The 18598-nt window shown below is 39.3% G+C and overlaps 1 long non-coding RNA gene across 1 annotated transcript in view; it reads left to right on the top strand.

Annotated features, from left to right (window-relative positions):
• The window catches only part of LOC137095905 (uncharacterized), a 52051-nt gene extending 35731 nt beyond the window's left edge, over positions 1–16320 (top strand). The window contains exon 2 of the long non-coding RNA XR_010909052.1: positions 15699–16320. This is a non-coding gene — a long non-coding RNA (uncharacterized lncRNA). The remainder of the gene's footprint in view (positions 1–15698) is intronic.
• The last annotated feature ends 2278 nt before the right edge of the window (positions 16321–18598 follow it).

Genomic DNA, 18598 nt, shown 5'->3' with positions numbered 1-18598 from the left:
GTGTGGCATAGATGAGCCCTACATCTCCCAGAACCACAGAGCACAGGAAAGGGTTAATGGTGCCAAATCAGACCTGATCCAGCTGCCCAGACTGCCCCAAAGCTGCAGGATGCTTTGGAGCTTTAAGCAAACTCCAGAATATCCTCCTGACTTTGCCCAAATGGGGACATAACCAGTTAAAAGTTAAAAACACTACTCTGAGATACTCACAGGATGTCACTGTGCATTGTAGGAACAGCTAACCTTCCATTCAAGGGGGAATCTATGTTTTTTGTTTGGTTGGTTGTTTTGTTTTGGTTTTGTGGGGTTTTGTGTGTGTGTGTGTGTGTGTTTGGGAGGGCTTTTTGTTTGTTTGTTTATTTGTTGTTGGTTTTATTTTATTTTTTAATTTTGTTGCTAATGGGGACAAACCTGTAATCCACAATCATAACTTTCCAAATCTCTTCGCCAGACCCATCTCCTCTAATGTAATATTTCTCAATCAGCTTGGTTATTGAGCTACATGAAAGCAAGGGATAAACAAGTATGTTGGCATGGGTCCATGTGAATAAGGTCTACACATACTATGTTAATACTGAATACACTCGTGGAGCCAAAACAGCATCATGCTTAGACAGAGGACTCGGAAAACTCCCAGGGTTTAGAAATATTTTTTTAAAAAATTGGAAGAAAAGTACACATAACTGTGGGAAGAAGAAAGACCCATGAAAATAGCTCAGTTTAGTATATCCAGTGATTGCTAAAGGTTAATTGACAATTGTAGATAACAAAAAAGCCTGGGAGCCAATCACACTGGGCACTTAAAACACTATATTCCAGTTTTACTGCCATGGCAACATCCCATGAAATCCTAGGTTTTGTAGTTTGGAGAGGGACGGGAAGTCTGGCTGAGAGTTCTAAATACTTGTACCAATGTTATGAATATATTTCCATAGAATTAAATTGGAATGTAATGCTGCGTAGTGTGATAGGACCCTGGAAAGAATACAATGGAGTTCTCACCCTGAACAGCATCATTCCCTTGCTATTCACTCTCATAATCACTAATAAAATTATAATTTTCTTTATAATTGCAAAATGCTTTAACCATAGTAATTGTGATACATTCAACAATGTAATTGAACTTCATAATACAATTTGAACACTGGTATTTGTGATGAGTTAATTACTAATACGAAATATCAGTGATGTGTGGGATTGGAAATGGCGTGTGGGATTGAAATTTCCATGTTATGGAATGGAGTATATTCTATCTATCTTTCCAAAAGTCTATTAATCAGAAAGGGTTATTGCCTTCCCAGCTCAGTAGCACAGTTTAAAAAAAACTTGCTAAATATTGTAAATGTAGAGGTGAGGAGAAGAAAGAGAAGAGGGTTTTATAATGGACTTAGAATTTATTGACCTATAACTGTGCTTTTATGGCCTAGACAAAAATTGTATTAAACATCATGAGTCTCTCTCTCTCTGCAAAAGGGCATCATTTTTTTTTCAAAGACACATATTCTTCTTTCTTTCACAAACCTTACATCATTGATAAGCTTAATTATTCCAGCACAAGCTCGGCACTTGTAGAAATATTCCTACACTGCAAATTAATTTATGCTTCAATTCTACACTTGCTTGGGAATTACAAATCAACCAACACTCATAAATTTGATACTAGAACAATGATGTGATTTTATGCACTATTTCTAAGTATCCTTTCAAAACATGAACTGGACCATCCACAAAATGATACTACAATGTCTGTTTAATGCCAATACACCCGAACCATTTTAAAGGCAGCTTTGGAACAACTGAAGAGATTGGCCACAATTCCAATATCTAACTTGCATATTCCTGTGATGTTGCAAGTCGCTTCTGGTGTGAAAGAATTAGCCATCTACAAAGACGTTGCCCAGGGGACGCACAGATATGTTGCAATCCTGTGGGAAGGCTTCTCTCATGTCCACTTTGTGTTTTTAAAATACATTACAACTGTACCCTTGGTTCGCTTCTGATACGATAAATAAATTCCTATGATATTGCATGAGCTAATACCTATTGGCGTACAGAAATAGTGTATGTCAATAGGTATTAGTTAATAATTTATACTAGATTCTTAACTGAATCCAGTATAAATTGTGCTTGGAATATAGGCTATCATTTCACAAAATATCTAACTAAAAATTCTCATGCATTACATTTTTGCAAAAACTGTTCTCAGGAGCTGGTTCGAACATTATAGCCATATCAACTCAGAATGAAAAACAATTGATTTCAGTGTACTGTTATTTGCATAATGTAGGGTATAAAACATAATATCCTATCAACAAGCACTTATTAGGACTATTGGGAGTTGTAGTCTAGCAAGCTCTAGAACAGAGCCAAATATTCCATATTGTTGACACACTTTTTAGACCTATAACCTTACATGACACAAAAAAAAATCAGTTTTACGAGCAAATCTGAGTTTGAACCAACCTCTTATAAGAAATATGGACACATACATGTATGGGAATGCAGCATATCTCATGAAACCCTTTAAGTTATATTTTTAAATATAAATGGTTTATGGCTTACTTCACATAGACTCATAGGTTTCTCATACATTCATGTGACACCCTCCACACATTGCAGCTAGCACACTAACATGTCACGACACACAGAACTAGAAGATCACTTATTCATCCACCCTGAAGTAATGCCACAGCTATGCATGGTTTGTTGAAAACAGCCAACCCAGAGGTCAAATTTGATCACATCTTGAACTATACCATTGTAGAAATGGGCTAGTTGCATCATGAGTTAAATTGACAGAGAATTCTCCTTTTGGTAAGAAACCTCAATAGAATACAAGAGTCCCATTGATAGGGAAAAATTAACCTTCAGACTGCAACTCCCCAAATCCCCAGCTAACACGAGAATTCTTGAAATTGTAATCCAAAAATCAATCTTCTTAAACTAGTTCAGCTCGACATGCTTAGAGAATCCGTTCAGACTTGTTTAGTTAACACATAAAAGATGAAAAGGGGAGCCAACTTGTATGGGATATTGAAAGTGCAGAGGTGTAGTTTGCATCTGTTCCCTTGATTTTCCCCCACTTTAGTTCTTCTGAATGCAAAAGCAGTTTATTTTATTTATTTTTTATTGTAATTCCATGGACTGGATAGAAAGCTTAGGTGGAAACATCTTTCAATATAGGTGTGCAGTTTCCACCCAGTGTTGCAAAACTGGGTAGCATGTTGCAACTTTATTTGAAACAGTCAACTTTTGCAAAACACATATTGAGTAACCAGAGGATATCTTTATTCTTGTGTATACATAGCAACCTTGCCAGTCTGGTTCACATTAAAAAAAAGGTGGAGGGGAAAAAGAAGAATTTGCCCTTGGACAAGAGTTTAGCAAGACACCAAACAGAAGGGAAAGAAATCGTGCTTACCTATTGGCAGATCACAGTGTGTAATGTTCCAAAGCTAGAAGGAGTTTGGACAGATATTTTATCCAACTGCTTTAAATTAAGGCTTTGACAGTTGTATAACCCATTTGCCCTACCGTCACCTCACTATTAGTATGGTTAGAGAACCATTCCAAGACACTTTGCAGTGAAAGACAAAGTTTGCTCTCCACCATTCCACATAGAGAAGTTGATCTGCCTTTTATTCAGTCTTGGCAATGGGACAGTGTCTTACCATGCCAGAGGCAGCAAGCTGGTGTAGAACATCACAACTCTATCCTTTGACATGGTGAATAGGTAAGGGACCTCCACGGCTGGCCCTCTGTTGGCTGCCTGAAACAGTTACCTCCATTTGTTAGCTTGGTTTAGTGGTTTGAGTGTTGGACTGGGCCTTAGAAAACTAAGGTTCAACCCTCCACTCAACCATACAACCCACTGGACAACTTTGAGCAAATAATGCTCTCTCAACCTCAGAAGAAGGCAGTGGCAAACCCCCTTTGAATAAATCTTGCCAAGAAAAGTCTGTGATAGGATTACCTTATGGCCACAGTAAACTGGGAATGGCTTGAAGGCACACCACCACCTCCAAAACAACAGAACCAATACTAAGAATTAAATTTGTGCGTGTGTTTTGTATGTCTGCATGAAATTTAAAAATAAAGCAATGAAGAAAATATGGTTCAGAATGTGCAGTTTGTGGAACTATAGTGTATTACAGGAGCTTCAAAATAGCAAGATTCATCATACTGGTTGGTAGGTACATTTTAAAGGCGGATTTAATGCCTAGACTATGATCCGCAGTTTAAAAAATCTGGGAGAACCCATGCCCATCACAGTAGACAATACTAGATTAGACAGATACATAACCTGATACAAGGACCTCATCATACTGGGGTTTTTTGTCCTTACCACACCTGGGCTCCTTTTCAGTGAGAATTCTTGATTGACCCCATCAGATGATGCAAGCCAGGGCTCCACCCCATCTGTGGGTGAAGTGGCAAGGAAGTGTTGGATTTTAGCTTCCTCATCACCATGGTATGAAATAGTCTTTTGGTAGCTTTGATGGAGTTACCTGCATTTTTTGGACTTTCCCCCATCTGATGGGAAAAAGGGCAACACAGCAATACACGGTACCATACTTTCCTCTATCTGATGGGAGTAGGGACAGGGTGCCAACATGCCTTGTCCCAATGTCACTATGTGATAGGGATGCACCTTCTATTTCAGTGATTGCCGGCGAAATGGAACAAAATAGAGGGGGAGGTTAATCAGTAAGATGAAGTCCCAAGTAAGATTACTATCTAATTAATTATGCCAAATGGGGTAGACTTGGTTGTATAACATCTCGTAGGTGAGCCATAACACTGTGGTGCACTCATAATAAATTTTTAAAAGAAAGATCTTCTCCAACATTTTCATAACCATTTAATTTATTTATTTAGAACATTTGTATCCCATCCTTTTTCTGACCTCCGAAGAAGGACTCAGGGTGGCTTCCAACAATATAAAAACACCAATAAAATATACAATTACATAAAATGATAATAAATATATATTTAAAACAGTTTGCCTGGTCTAAAACATCCTCCAAATTGTCCAAAAATGCGGTCCATAAAATCTCATATTTGCCAATAAAAACCTTCTATTTAAACAAGTAATTTCGTTTTTGTGCAATGCGCCAGCTGATTATTTTCACCACACTGTTGATTTCTCTCAAAACCATTAATCTCTGCTTTTGACTTAAACTAGTCAAAAACAATGCAGAAGGAAAAACCTCTGACTTGAAAATGGCAGAACAAGGTGAAAAACAAAAACACAAACAAGAACCGGGCTAAATAGGGATAAATCCTACAAGCTAAATTACAGCAAGATTTCAGAGAAGTTTTAGTCTCTGGGCCCTTCCACACAGCCATATAACCCAAAATCTCAAGGCAGAAAATCCCACAATATCTGCTTTGAACTGGGTTATCTGAGTCCACACTGCCACATATTCCAGTTCAAAGCAGATAATGTGAGATTTTATTCAGTTGTTTGTAAGGGGCCTCTAGCAGTGAATCTCATGGCTACCTGAATCCATTAAGAAGTGTTTCCCAGGCACTGGAATGAAAAGTATATTCTAAACACATTTTCCCTACTGACCCAATGACCTACCACAGCCAGTTGAGCAACCACAACATTCTTATCAAGATACAGAGACATTTAGTTGGGGCAAGCTCTATCAAGATCACCTCTCAGTTGCATTGGGTTTGGGATGGGGGGGGGGGGGGGCATGAATTCAAAGACAAAAAAGCCCTAATACTAAAAAAAAAGTATTAAATATTTAAAAAAACCTGTTCTTAGCCTTCTTTACAAAATCATTTTGCTTCAAATCACACTTCAGGCAACATTTCAGTTATTATTTTGATTATTATATGAAACTTCATAGAAGATATTCTTCATTGACATGCATAAAAGGTTCATTCTGGAAGAGACAGAAGATCCTTGAGATGTCTAACATGGAGGTGAGAAATATATGGCTTTCCCAAACATGTCAGCTTTGATTCAGGGCTTGTCTACATTGGTCAGTTAATCTGGAGCCAGAGCAGAGCAGAAAAAGCACTATCCTAAACTTGTTGCAGCAGTGAGTCAAAATTCAAATGACACAGGAGATCGATGATACCAGCCCCACCTGAGCCTGTCATCACTGCTCCTAGATAGCTACAAAGCTGTGTGAGTGCCTGGCCATTATGGTTGCCCCAAGTTGACATCAGCAGAGGTGCCCATATGACCAGGAAGAAGGAGAGGGCCACACAGGTATGACCTATCACCTTTTCCCTACGCTGATGAACACAGGGAAAAAGGAATGGCAGTGGTGCCTCAGGTGAGCAGCAGACTAGTCTGAATAGGACCCGATCCTGTTGTGCCAAGCTGCTCCAAAGCCATGCAGTTGCTCGAGAGTTTCAGGCAAATTTTACAGTATCCCCAAACTTTTCCTAATGCAAGGCTAAATTGGATCAGTTTAACCCATGAAACTTTCTGAAAGTGCAGGAACTTCATGAAGACAGCCAGGTGAGCCCCCAGACCCTCAACATTTCAAGGGCAGTACATTCACCCCTGCCCCAATAAAGAATGAACATATGCTCAGGAACAGTTTATCTCTTTTAAGAAGACATCACTCATTATATGACAAGAGTAAGGGTGCTGATGAAGTGGATGTCGAAAAAAAGCTAAGAAAAGTGTAGAAACAGAAATCTTGCTAGAAAAAAACCTCTGGTGTCAGCAGTTGCTTTCTTTAAAAGGTGTAATTGTGTCTAATATACCTGAAACGTTGATTTTTTTTCTCTTAAACTAAAAGTAGTTTAAAATTAGAAGAGACTTTAGCTATTGAAAGTAGGAAAAATGTCTACCAGTTGGCATGTAGAAGATAATCCAGCTCTTCATTTAATTCCATTTCAAACTGCACTTTTTATACTTTGTAACAAATATTGGTAAAGTACACTATGTTATATTTTCTTTAAGAATTGAATTAAAGCTCTCTGAAAGGCAGGAGTGGTGCTCAGAGCTGATGGCCCATATGTGGATATCAAAAATGGCTGTGATCCTGGAAATTGCCATACAGCCTCAGAGGGTAAATTATAGTGTTTGCAACTGATTTGGGTGATTTCTAATCAGTCTAGTAAGGACCTCATCACATGGATGTTTTTGCATGCTGATGAAATGAAGTCCCATGGATGCCATCCATTTATGCATGGCCACTTCTGGTGGCCACCCAATGACTGCCTGTGGTACTCCGTCTTGCTACAAGGGAGAGAAGACTCCTCAGAAGTCACATGTTGTCCAACTCCTGCTCCCAGAAAACTGCCGGAAGAGAACAGGCTAAGATGTTTTCCCCACTCTTCCTAATGATTTCTCTGCTATTCCCTGCTTCCTTCTTTCCCGTCTGATGAAGCCTTTAGTCCACTTTGGGTCAATATTAGATCAGAATGACACAATTTGGTTTCAGGGAAGGTGCAAATCCAGATATTTGAACATCATAAATTTATAGGAAAACCATGTCAGTGTGATTTCAATGTGAACATCAAGGTGGTACAAGGCAGAGGGTTGGCAAGGAAGCTGGCATTTGCTCAGTGACAATTCAAATGTGCAATTTAGGAAATAATCCCATTAGCAGTTTCTAATCACAGTTCTTACAGGGAGTTCAATTATCTGCCATATCACTTCACTCATTTGCCAGTGTAGCTGTTAGTTGTAGATCATTCAGAGAGCTGTGGTGAAGGCTTTGTATATTTATTAAATGTCATGTGATCATAGTCTCTCAGAGTCTTTGCCTTTTTGTTTCCAAACCTTTCAACACATTCGTTTGTCTAACTTCATTTTCTGTTTGCCTTTCTTGTTGATTTGAGTAATAATATTAGGCAATGTGTGTTTTCAGTAGTGAATAATTCAAAATCCACAAAATGGCAACACCCGCATTGGTCTAGCAAAATATAGAAAATGCATAATACAAACTTTTTGAAGCTTCACTAGTCCCATCATCAGACAAAGATGTCAAAATCATACAGGAGAAGAACAGACTTCAAGACATATACCTGCATTTTGTTTTAGACATTTGTCAGTTAAGATGGTCTAGAGTAATAATTCCCAAAATCTGGTACTCCAGATGGTTTAGACTTCAACCCCCAGAAGCCTTAACTAACTTGATCAATAATCAGGAATTCTGTGAGCTAAAGGCTGACCATCTGGAGGACCAAATTTTGATAACCAGAGAATAGCAAAGCAAGTAGAGGCCACTCTCCTTCTTGATCTTATGTGGAATGGTTGGCCAATACACATACTGCACTTGGGGGTGGGGCCGGATTTTATTGTATTATTCTGCATGGCCAAAATGACTTCCCTTTAAGATATTATGAAGTTAAGCTTGTTCTTTCTCACAATCTCAACTGGTTCTAGTTTTTGTTAGATGCCTGACTTTCTGTCTTGGGATGTCTCATTTTTCCCCTTGTTCTTCTGTATATTTCTGTGGTCATTCATTCAGGAAGCATCTCAGCAGCAATAGTACTGTACTACAAATATATATGGTGACTCTAGGGAAAGAGGGCATCACACTAGTTTGGCTTAATCTTCCTATAAGACTTTGTAAAGGACAAACCTTCTTCACCCCTGATGAGTAAGATCTCAGGGTAGTGTCACAGGTTGAGTCTTTTTTTTCCCCAGAAATCTGAAAGACCCCCTAAACTGAAGCTTTTTGCTGCTCTCCGCCAGCACATTCAGCCTCCATTGAGTTTTTCCCAAGGAGTTGTCACTCCACCACAGTCTGAAATTTAGGAAAGAGGAAGACTCTGGGCTCTGTTACTGGAGTTATACAAAGCTTTTGTGTTAGGATAGGGAAAAATCAATATGCATTCATCTGCCATGGCCTCAACAAATGTTACAAAGCTCCAGCTGCCTGACCAATCCATGCCATGCTTTTGTTCCACCCAGCCAATGGAGGGACAGGGTAGACATCGTAAAAATGGGATGTGAATATGTATTACCATGGCTGGGCAACTGAAGCTTTGCAACAGTTACCAAGCCCATCCTTTGGAAGCTAACCATAGAATTGCACTGGAGGGTTTAAATCTTCTTAGAGAGGTTTCTTTCTAGAAATCTCTAGGTCCTCCAGCATAACCAGAGAAAGTGGTCACAGAGCCACACTAGAGGACCTAGAGCAGTGGTTCTCAACCTGGGGTCCCCAGATGTTTATGGCCTACAACTCCCAGAAATCCTAGCCAGTTTACCAGATGTTAGGATTTCTGGGAGTTGAAGGCCAAAAACATCTGGGGACCCCAGGTTGAGAACCACTGACCTAGAGATTCCTAGAGAAAACATTTTAGTCAAATCTATGAATAATCAAATCTGCAATAGCCAGAACTGCAAATATGGAGGGTAGTTTTCAAAACATAAATAGAACATTGTATAAAGTCACCATAAAAGGTGTAGCTGTGATCCACAAGAAATCCAGCAAAGTATAAGAGAAGTTGTTGTAACTGTAACAAAAAGTTGTCAGTAGAAATAAAAATTAGAAATTAAAGAGAAAATCAAAACCAAACTCTTGGCATTAATAACAGCCAAAAGCAGACTGACATAAAGGTGGGTGGAAAAAATAAAACTCTGCAGGCCAACCTCTATCTCTGTAGTAACAAAGTCTCTAATGGGATGCTATCACTAGAAAATAGTTGTAATGCTCATTGGCCTGAAATAAGAAACAAACTGAAAAAATGTAGAAGCAGCAATGTGACAAAATCTATTTTGAATGTTGATAAAGGATACAGAACATCTTTACAGGTTAACACAATTCTTTGAAGTACCAAAGACTTAATTACTTCTGGTACCAATGATTTGGTGGTATCTGTTAAGACTATTTCTGAAATAACTATTCATTTTTAGAGAAATCTTTTTATTATTCAATGATAGCTACTGGCTGCCATGGTAATGGAATAGTGAATATAGTGTGGATTTTGTCCTGAACTTTAAAGGGGCTATCCAATATGATAAATCTGTTTGGCATATATTCAGTTTGTTTAAAGGTTCAGATTAAAACGCAGGTGCCGTTTGTTATCATGTCACCAGAAAGACCACTGTCTTATTAGTAGACAGTGAACTGCCATTAAGCAAAACTCTCTTATTCTGACAGAAGATTCCTAATGTAAAAAAATTTCACCAGAGCATTGAGATTTGGATCCAAATTTGCACCCAAATGACAGCCTAGATTCAACCCAATATAGAAGAGCTTCCAGAAAATGTCAGTGCTAACCTAGTCAATTTTCATTTTAAATGCTAGAAATAAAATAGAGAAGGGGGTAATGGAAATATTAGACAAAGCCTGGAAAAGAAGATACTCTTTTTGTAGCTACAGTTCCAAGGATATGGAAGTTGTATTCCAAAAATAACTTTTCCAAGTACTGATGATTGAACTGGGTAGGATGTAACAAATAGCCAAACCAAAAATACCATTAAGCAAAAAGGTACAACCTTCCTTGTTGGCCTGTGAGTCAGAGATGTACAGGAACAATGAAAAAGAAATTAACAGTGACTAATTTAAAATAAAAACAAGTTTATCCGATTTCTAGTCTGCAAGACTATTAATGAAAATGTGTACATATTTTTCGTTTCCCATTATCAGGAGGAACGTGTGAGCAATAATCTGTTTCTTTTTCCTTCTCCTATTTCCCTTTAAAACATTGCAAATGTGTGCACTGACAAGGGAATAGACAACAATCAGGGCAGTTGGTTACTATCAAGTGGAGATAAACACGTTTTGCTGGGGGAGAAAGTGCTGATCAGAATCCTTTGTGGTCTTTATGTATGCTTAAGTACTGCAAATGGGTTTCTGACCACTGGTTTCAATGGAAAAATGTATATAGTAGGCCCTATGGTTTAGTTCCAGGACCCCTCTTGGATACTAAAATCTATGATGCTCAAGTCCCATTATATACAATGCCACAGTAACCTAGGATCCCTTATACAATCTGATGAACAACTCAAACAAGTTCCGGAGAAAGAACCTGAGGAAGGTATGCCGACATATTAATGTAGTGGTGGGTTTGTGGCAAAATCAAAATTTGCTCTTTGGATTTTTAAAACTATTTTCAAGATGGTGGTGGTGACGGCTGACAGGGAGTTCTGGCGTGGGCTGGTCCATGAGGTCACGAAGAGTCGGAGACGACTGAACGAATGAACAACAACATTTTTCAATATATGGTTGGTTGAATCTGTGGATGTAAAACCCATTGATCTGGAGAACCAACATTTCATATGCATTTTGGTAACTAATAGCTATGGTTTAGGGAGGGGGTATCTAGAATATCCATCCAGAGAGATCTTCTAATCTAATGCCTCACCAAGTTACATATCCTAGGGTACCATGGCAGTTAAAGGTGCTTAGATCAAGCTGTGCAGTGTGGAAGGCCTCAGGAGCATTGGTTTCCCAGGGCCTAAAATGAACTAAGCATCAGTTCATCAGCCCTAGATACTGAAAAACAGTTTTAGGAATATGTAGCAGCAGTATACCTATACCTTCTGTCTGTGCACCATAGCAAATAATAACCCAGCTGAGAAGTAATTTGCCTATTGTGATATGTACAAAAGGAACTATGTGATCACCATATATCTATCCAACCAATTCTATCATGGGAGAGGTCATAGTTATAGCAAAAAGGGGGCATTTTGGAGGCTTGCTTCTTATGGCCTTGCTTTTTGATGCGCTGTAACTTAATTAATCGGCTCTGTGGTCCCATCAGACAATTAATCCATCTCAGTCTGGGTCACTGCAACCCTTGGCCATTATTTTCAGGAGAACATCTTGTGAGGGACGAGCAATTTACTCATACCACCACTGTAATTATTCTCCGCTTTCATATGTCTGCTAAGTGCTTGTAGTCTGATCATCTCTACATAAAGCCATTACATTAACAGCTAATGTGGGTGGGCAACTTTGTACTCTCACAAAAGAGGTATTGACCTCCAGAAAATTGTGGGAGGCAGAACACACGTTCAGCATGGCTAGCTTAGTTTTTATCCCTGGTGTATTAAGGGGACTGAGCCTGCAAGCTTCATGCTTGGTCAAACCTTCATGGCAAACTACAGTGAAGCATATAGCACATAAGCATTTCATTTTGAAGTCTGCTCTTCTTTGTTTTTAATTAGTCACTTCTATCAAAAATTTATCTCAGTCATACGGAAGAGAGCTGAAAAATATTTGATTAATATTGTTATTTCTTTAACCAGAAATCTATTTTTTTTCCTTGAGACACACAGACAGCTGTTCTGCTGAACATTATATGAGTAATACTTAATGGGATTGGTGTGGTCCTTTGAGGGCTCCTCTCACATTTAAATGCAGCTTGAGAAAAAATGGTTTGCTACCATTAACACATGGAAAGAAGAATATATACTAGGGCTAGGTTTGAACAACTCGGTACTATGGTGCAAACTGGGTGCTACTGTAACATCCCAAGAAGTGAGAGATTCTGCATCTGGGGAGAACAAACAGTGGAAGACATTGAACATTTCTTAATTGACTGTCCAGCATACACTGAACTGCGAGACAGATATTTACATCCAATATTATCCAACTGCAGGTCCCCCAACAGAAATGATATTCTGACATCCCTCTTGCAAGGGCAGGAAAGATCCAGCATCATCAGAGTAAGCCTTTTTATTCTGAAGGCTGTTAAGAAAAGGGCAGATTTCCTGAAAGAAGACCAGGAAAATGGGATTCTGACTATAAATAGAAGGTCGGCTGCTGTCTTCACCTTGTTGCCTTGTTTTTTACTCGTGTTCTATTTTGAAATGGTCATATGACTGATCAAATAAATTATTATTATTATTATTATTATTATTATTATTATTATTATTACATGGAAAGATACAAAGAGCCATGTATATTTCAAATCTCATACCAGTTGTTTGTTTTCCTTGACTAGAAACAACCACATTATCTGAAAGTAGGTAACGTATAGATTGTGGTACCTTGGGCAGAGGGTAGTAATCTGAACCTTTCTGCCAGAGTTATTTTTGGGGACTCTACAACCCAGAATGTTTGAGCCAATGAGGCCACTAGCCAAAATGGCCACTTTTTCTAGCTCTTTCCCAAGTGTCTCTTGAGAGAGATATGAAGGAGGAACTGTTGTCACATGCAGCAATGGAAAGCAGTTGGATTGGTTGGGTGCCTTTAGGTTTAGATAACAGAATGTCTTCAATCTGAACTTCGAACCCCCTGCTTCTTGGCAGGGGATTGGACTGGATGGCCCACAAGGTCTCTTCCAATTCTATGATTTTTTTTGCTTACAGTGATAAAGATAAAATATAAATAAATTTATATGGCTAAAGCTGGACAGTCTTTTCTCCTGTTAACATCATCAGGAGAGTTGACTACCAGCTGAAACATTTCCCATTGGAACCAATGAGATTGGAACCAATGGGACTGAAAGGTGCTTAGATATATTGAGGTATTAGTCATACTATTTGTGTGGCTAATTAGTACTTTCCCCCACTTCCACCTAAACATTAGGAAGAACTTCCTGACTGTGAGAGCTGTTCAGCAGTGAAACTCTCTGCCCCGGAGTGTGGTGGAGGCTCCTTCTTTTGAGACTTTTAAGCAGAGGCTAGGTGGCCATCTGTCAGGGGTGCATTGACTGCAATTTTCCTGCTTCTTGGCAGGGGATTGGACTGGATGGCCCACAGGGTCTCTTCTAACTCTATGATTTTATGATTCTATTCCTATTTCTATAAACCTCAAGTGGATGGATATTTTTCACTTCTCCAAGACACCTTCCTACAACTATTCTGAAAATAAGTACATCTCTAAATAAACCTTCTACTGCATCTATTTTTGTCCCTAAGGGTGCTGTATTTTGTAGTACTGGTTTGGGGCAGCAACACATTAAAATTCTGTTATTTATTAATGTGACATATTTATTGCAAACACGCAGGAATGGCTTGCAAAATCAGAGGCAGAGCAAGAGGCCAGTTGAAGCAAGTTGTGTGACGCAGTCGACACCTTTGTATCTGTGGCTTCTGTGAACTCTGCCTCAGACTAAACAACCTAGGTTTTGAATGGACGCAACACTATTGATCCAATGCTATTTGGCCGATAAGGGCTTGAGGTTATGGGAAGAGATAAGCCCATTTATCACATGTAAAAACAAACATTGAAAAGCCTGCCTGCCTTTGAACCACATGATAAGTTATCTCAAATGGAAGCACTATGAAACCCGAGTTTCCATTACACACACCCTATTTTGCAAATCACAGGTCATTCTTGAATTCCTGGAAAGACTACCTTTCTTTGCACATTTCAGGTTGGGGTGACAGGTGGATAAGGAAAGGGGTGGGAACAAACTGACAGAAAGTCTTGAGAGTTTGAAACAGCCTCAGAGGGGAAAAAATAGATCAGAGTAGGAGTGGTAACAACAAACACAGATACATCTAAACCAAGACTTGGAAGTCCCTGAACAGACTCAGAAGTGGAGTGGGCAGATCAAAAGACAACCTGGCAAAATGGTACTACTTAAAAGAATCCTCCACCTTGTGTGACTGTGGAGCAGAACAGACTCCTCTGCATCTGTATGCTTGCCCACAATGTCCTGCCTCGTGTACAGAGGAAGAGTTGTTGGAGGCTACAGATAATGTGGTTGCTGTTGCCCATTTTTGGTCAAAAGATATTTAGCCACTGGTGCTCTTTCTATTTTTATCAGTTTTATACTAATTTATGCAATGCTTTTGATGTGAAATAAATAAATCTAAACCAATAATTTTTCAGATGTGCTCCATTGTAGGTCTGCCCACATATTTTGGTTCTCATTGGGGTTAGTTATGTTATGGTCTTATAATATAATCCCCATTTGAGCCATTCTGAACCCTGATAGGTATTGCTATAGGCCTCTTAGGAGCAACCATTTCTAGATAATTTTCTGGCTGGTGTTTTAATATATAATACTTGGTAACTTGACAAAAGCATGCCCTTCGGGATATTAAAAAAAGTGGAAACATCCTTAGTTTCAGACTTTGGCTATGAAGTCCCATTTGCAAAAAGGATCTTGGCTTAGAAATTAAAGGATGAGTTAAAACAAAGCCAAACAACATAGTTATGGAAGTGGGATATCTTCAAGAAGCCTGGGGGTTATTTAAAACCACTGGAAGCAGCATTTATAGGATGAAAAAATATACACAATTAAATCTCAAAGAATATTGCCATGGTTATATTATGGCATCACGGAGAACATAAAAAGGGGAAGGCAGTAGAAATTTATTTAAAAAGCACACACTTTGGCAATCCACATATAAATTAATGTAAAGTAAAGCAAGAAGTGATTTGATAATACATTAATAACATGAAGAGGGAGGGTAATGGAATAATTCTGGAGTGCACAGGAAACCAACTCAACTAGTTTATTTCTTTTCAGTATTTACATCACCCAATAAAATGTTATCTGGAGGGTTTACAAGTCTGAATAAATGCCCTGAAACAATAAAATGTTAACACAGAATACTATAAAAAAAGGCAGAGTGGAACACAGGGGCAACAATGAACTACAAAAAATAATGGAAAGGAACAGCAAATCTCTGCTCTTATTTGGGCATAGATGAATTGGGTAGAAGTAGTTTCAAATTTAATTTTACTTAAAATAAACTGAAATAAATAAATGTGACTTAACTTAGTTCTGATTAGAATAAACCTCTTTCATCTTCATGACATCCTCTATAAGTAATAATAACAGCTTTTACCTGTTGTATGTTATAGATGTGAGAGCGTTGCCTACGAAAAATCCTGCAAATCTCTTGGAAAGACAGGTGGACAAATGTCAGCATGCTGGAAGAAGCAAAGAGCACCAGCATTGAAGCAATGGTCCTCTGCCATCAACTCCGCTGGACCGGCCACATCTCCCAAAGCAGTTGCTCTACTCCAAACTCAAGAACGGAAAACGTAATGTTGAAGGACTTAAGAGATTTAATGATGGGCTCAAAGCCAACCTTAAAAACTGTGGCATAGACACCAAGAACTGGGAAGCCCTGGCCCTTGAGCGCTCTTTCTGGAGGTCAGCTGCAACCAGCAGTGCTGTAGAATTTGAAGAGGCACGAATAGAGGCCGAAAGACAGAAACATGCCAAGAGGAAAGCACATCAAGCCGACCCCAACAGAGACTGCCTTCCACCTGGAAACCGATGCCCTCACTGTGGGAGAACATACAGGTCAAGAATAGGGCTCCACAGTCCCCCTACATGCCCACCGCCAGGACACCGCACTTGGAGGACTATAATCCTAGGACTACAAGGGGTCGTCAAAGAAGAAGAGTGCTCTGTAAGCTGCCTCGAGTCACTGGGGACATGGTGGCGGGATATAAATAAAGATGATGATGATGATTATTATTATTATTATTATTATTACTCTATGTCAATATATCTCAGGCTGATACGAGAGACCAGTAATATCCTCCCTCCACATGCTAGGAGCTGGCACCATATTTATGTCTATTGGTTGTAGTTGATTCTTTCTTTATGGAAACTAATCAAAGACTGGCAACCTATGCCTCCAGGATCAACATTGGTTCCTGGACTATCACCGTGAGAAGCTCTGTTTAAAATAATAATTACAATAATCCACCAGAAATGTATATGTGTGTCCAAGGCTGGATTCCAACTGGTAAAACATGGTGGACAAGTGAAACCCCTGTCCTTTGAGGGATTGCTGTATCAACTGTTGGGATGCGGTATTATTGGCTGTCCTTTCGTACCTTTTTTTATTGAATTTCCAATACAAGAAAATAAGAGTACCAAGGTAGATAAGGTTTAAGTCTGATCCTACAGGTCTGTTTGAATATTGCCTGCTGTAAATGAATGGCCACTTCATTTGAATTGGTTTTCATATGGGAGATTTTTAGGTCAGATCCCAAGAGTCTTGTGCAATTGAGCTGTGTGGGGAACTATCAATCTGAAGAGTCCTAGGCCATGTCTACACTGGCCAATCCTAAACCAGTTTGAACTGGCCCTGGAGGCAACAACAAGCATTCTCCCAAATTTACTACAGTGGCAGATCAGAGTCTACACAGTCAACTGGAAAACAGATAGTTTGGGAATATCAAGAGAGAGGGAGTTGAAGAGGAAAATCCCACGACCTGGTGTCACTTTATTCCCAGCATGCCAGCACAAAAGCAGAACAGGCCCACCACGTCAGGTAGGTGATGAGAACATTGCAGGATTGGGAACTATTGATGGGCTTTACTCATTGATAAACAGGAAACACATTAGGCTTGGGTCCAGATCAGTTTGAACAAAAGTGATTTGTAAAATTCGGTGATTCATTTTGTATATTCCCCTGAAAACAGGATGGGGGGTTGGGAACCGGAAAGCCAGACAAAACTGATCAAGAGACCAGGATTTTTGGCTACTGGAGCGGATGGAGTTAACTCCGCAATATACCTGAGGCAGAGGTCTGCAGAGGAGGCTCCTGGAGAAGATGGGATTAACTGCAGCATCTTTTCTCCCTCCTTGGCAGTGGTAGCAGCATCCATTTCCTCAGGAAAAGTTTCCTAGGCTCCTCCTGAGTTCCACTTGAGGCATGATGGAAGTTGAAGTTTTTCTCTTTCTCTGTTTCTCAGTCAATAAAAATGTTATGGTACAAACTTAAAATAATTCTTAAAAAATCAGTAGATTGGTGAATTGTTCTGAAACTTGGCGGGGCTGCAGTTGTAAATGGGGTCTGAAACAGAGCTAGGTTTCATGCAAATACGCTTAAAAAGTCACTGAGGATCGAGCCTCTACATTTTCCATTGTTGCCAATGGGCCAAATCTTTGCCAAATGAACACAGTAACACCCCTCCCGATTTGAGTAACTTCCCGATAAACAGAATGAGGGGCTATATAAAAACAGAACCCAAAATGGCATGCCATTTGATCCAATTGACCATGTCTAGAAGACATAATTATGGCGAGGAGCCAGACCAACTGCAGAATGCACGCAACATGGTACGATATGAATCATCAGCAAAGGTTCGGCTGTATACCAATTTGCCTGCCTCGTGTGATAAAGTCCATTGTCATATTGCTAAGATGATAATAAGGATAATGATGATGCCGATGACAATAATTCCCTGTAATCATTGTTTCTACTGTGTAAAAAAAATATATGTGCAAATACACAAAATTCATAATGACCAGCTTGCCAATCTTCAGTTCCTTTCATGTTACAAATAATTTAGGAGCCCTTGTCTAAAAACATGGCCCTTATAGCTATGATTTATTTTAATGACTTTGGGGTGCAAATAGGAAGGGAGGCAGCCATCTAAGATGATGGAAGATGATGATGATGATGATGATGATGATGATGATGATGATATACATTTTTACCTGCCTCTCCTTGCAGTTCAAGATGGAGTACAACATCATTAAAACACTATCTCCTGGCAGTATTATACCACATTATACCAGATTTACCGTTGTGCTTAGCTGTGCTTAAGTACAGGGCACCATTGGCTGGGGAGCCATCTTCCTGACCCAAACATTTTTTTAGAATAGATTTTGCTCATATGGTGCAATTCTAAATTTGAAAACATTCTGTTTCAGAGCAATTCTAGATGCTGATAGAAATAGTCTGGGGGGGGGGGGGGGGCGTGCCACAATGCAGCGAACATAAGCCTTCCAGGCC

This window comes from Anolis sagrei, chromosome 1, assembly GCF_037176765.1.
Source record: "Anolis sagrei isolate rAnoSag1 chromosome 1, rAnoSag1.mat, whole genome shotgun sequence".
Taxonomy (NCBI): Eukaryota; Metazoa; Chordata; class Lepidosauria; order Squamata; family Dactyloidae; genus Anolis; species Anolis sagrei.
The sequence above is the reverse complement of the archived record's forward strand: the minus strand, read 5'-3'. Positions and strand labels throughout refer to the sequence as shown.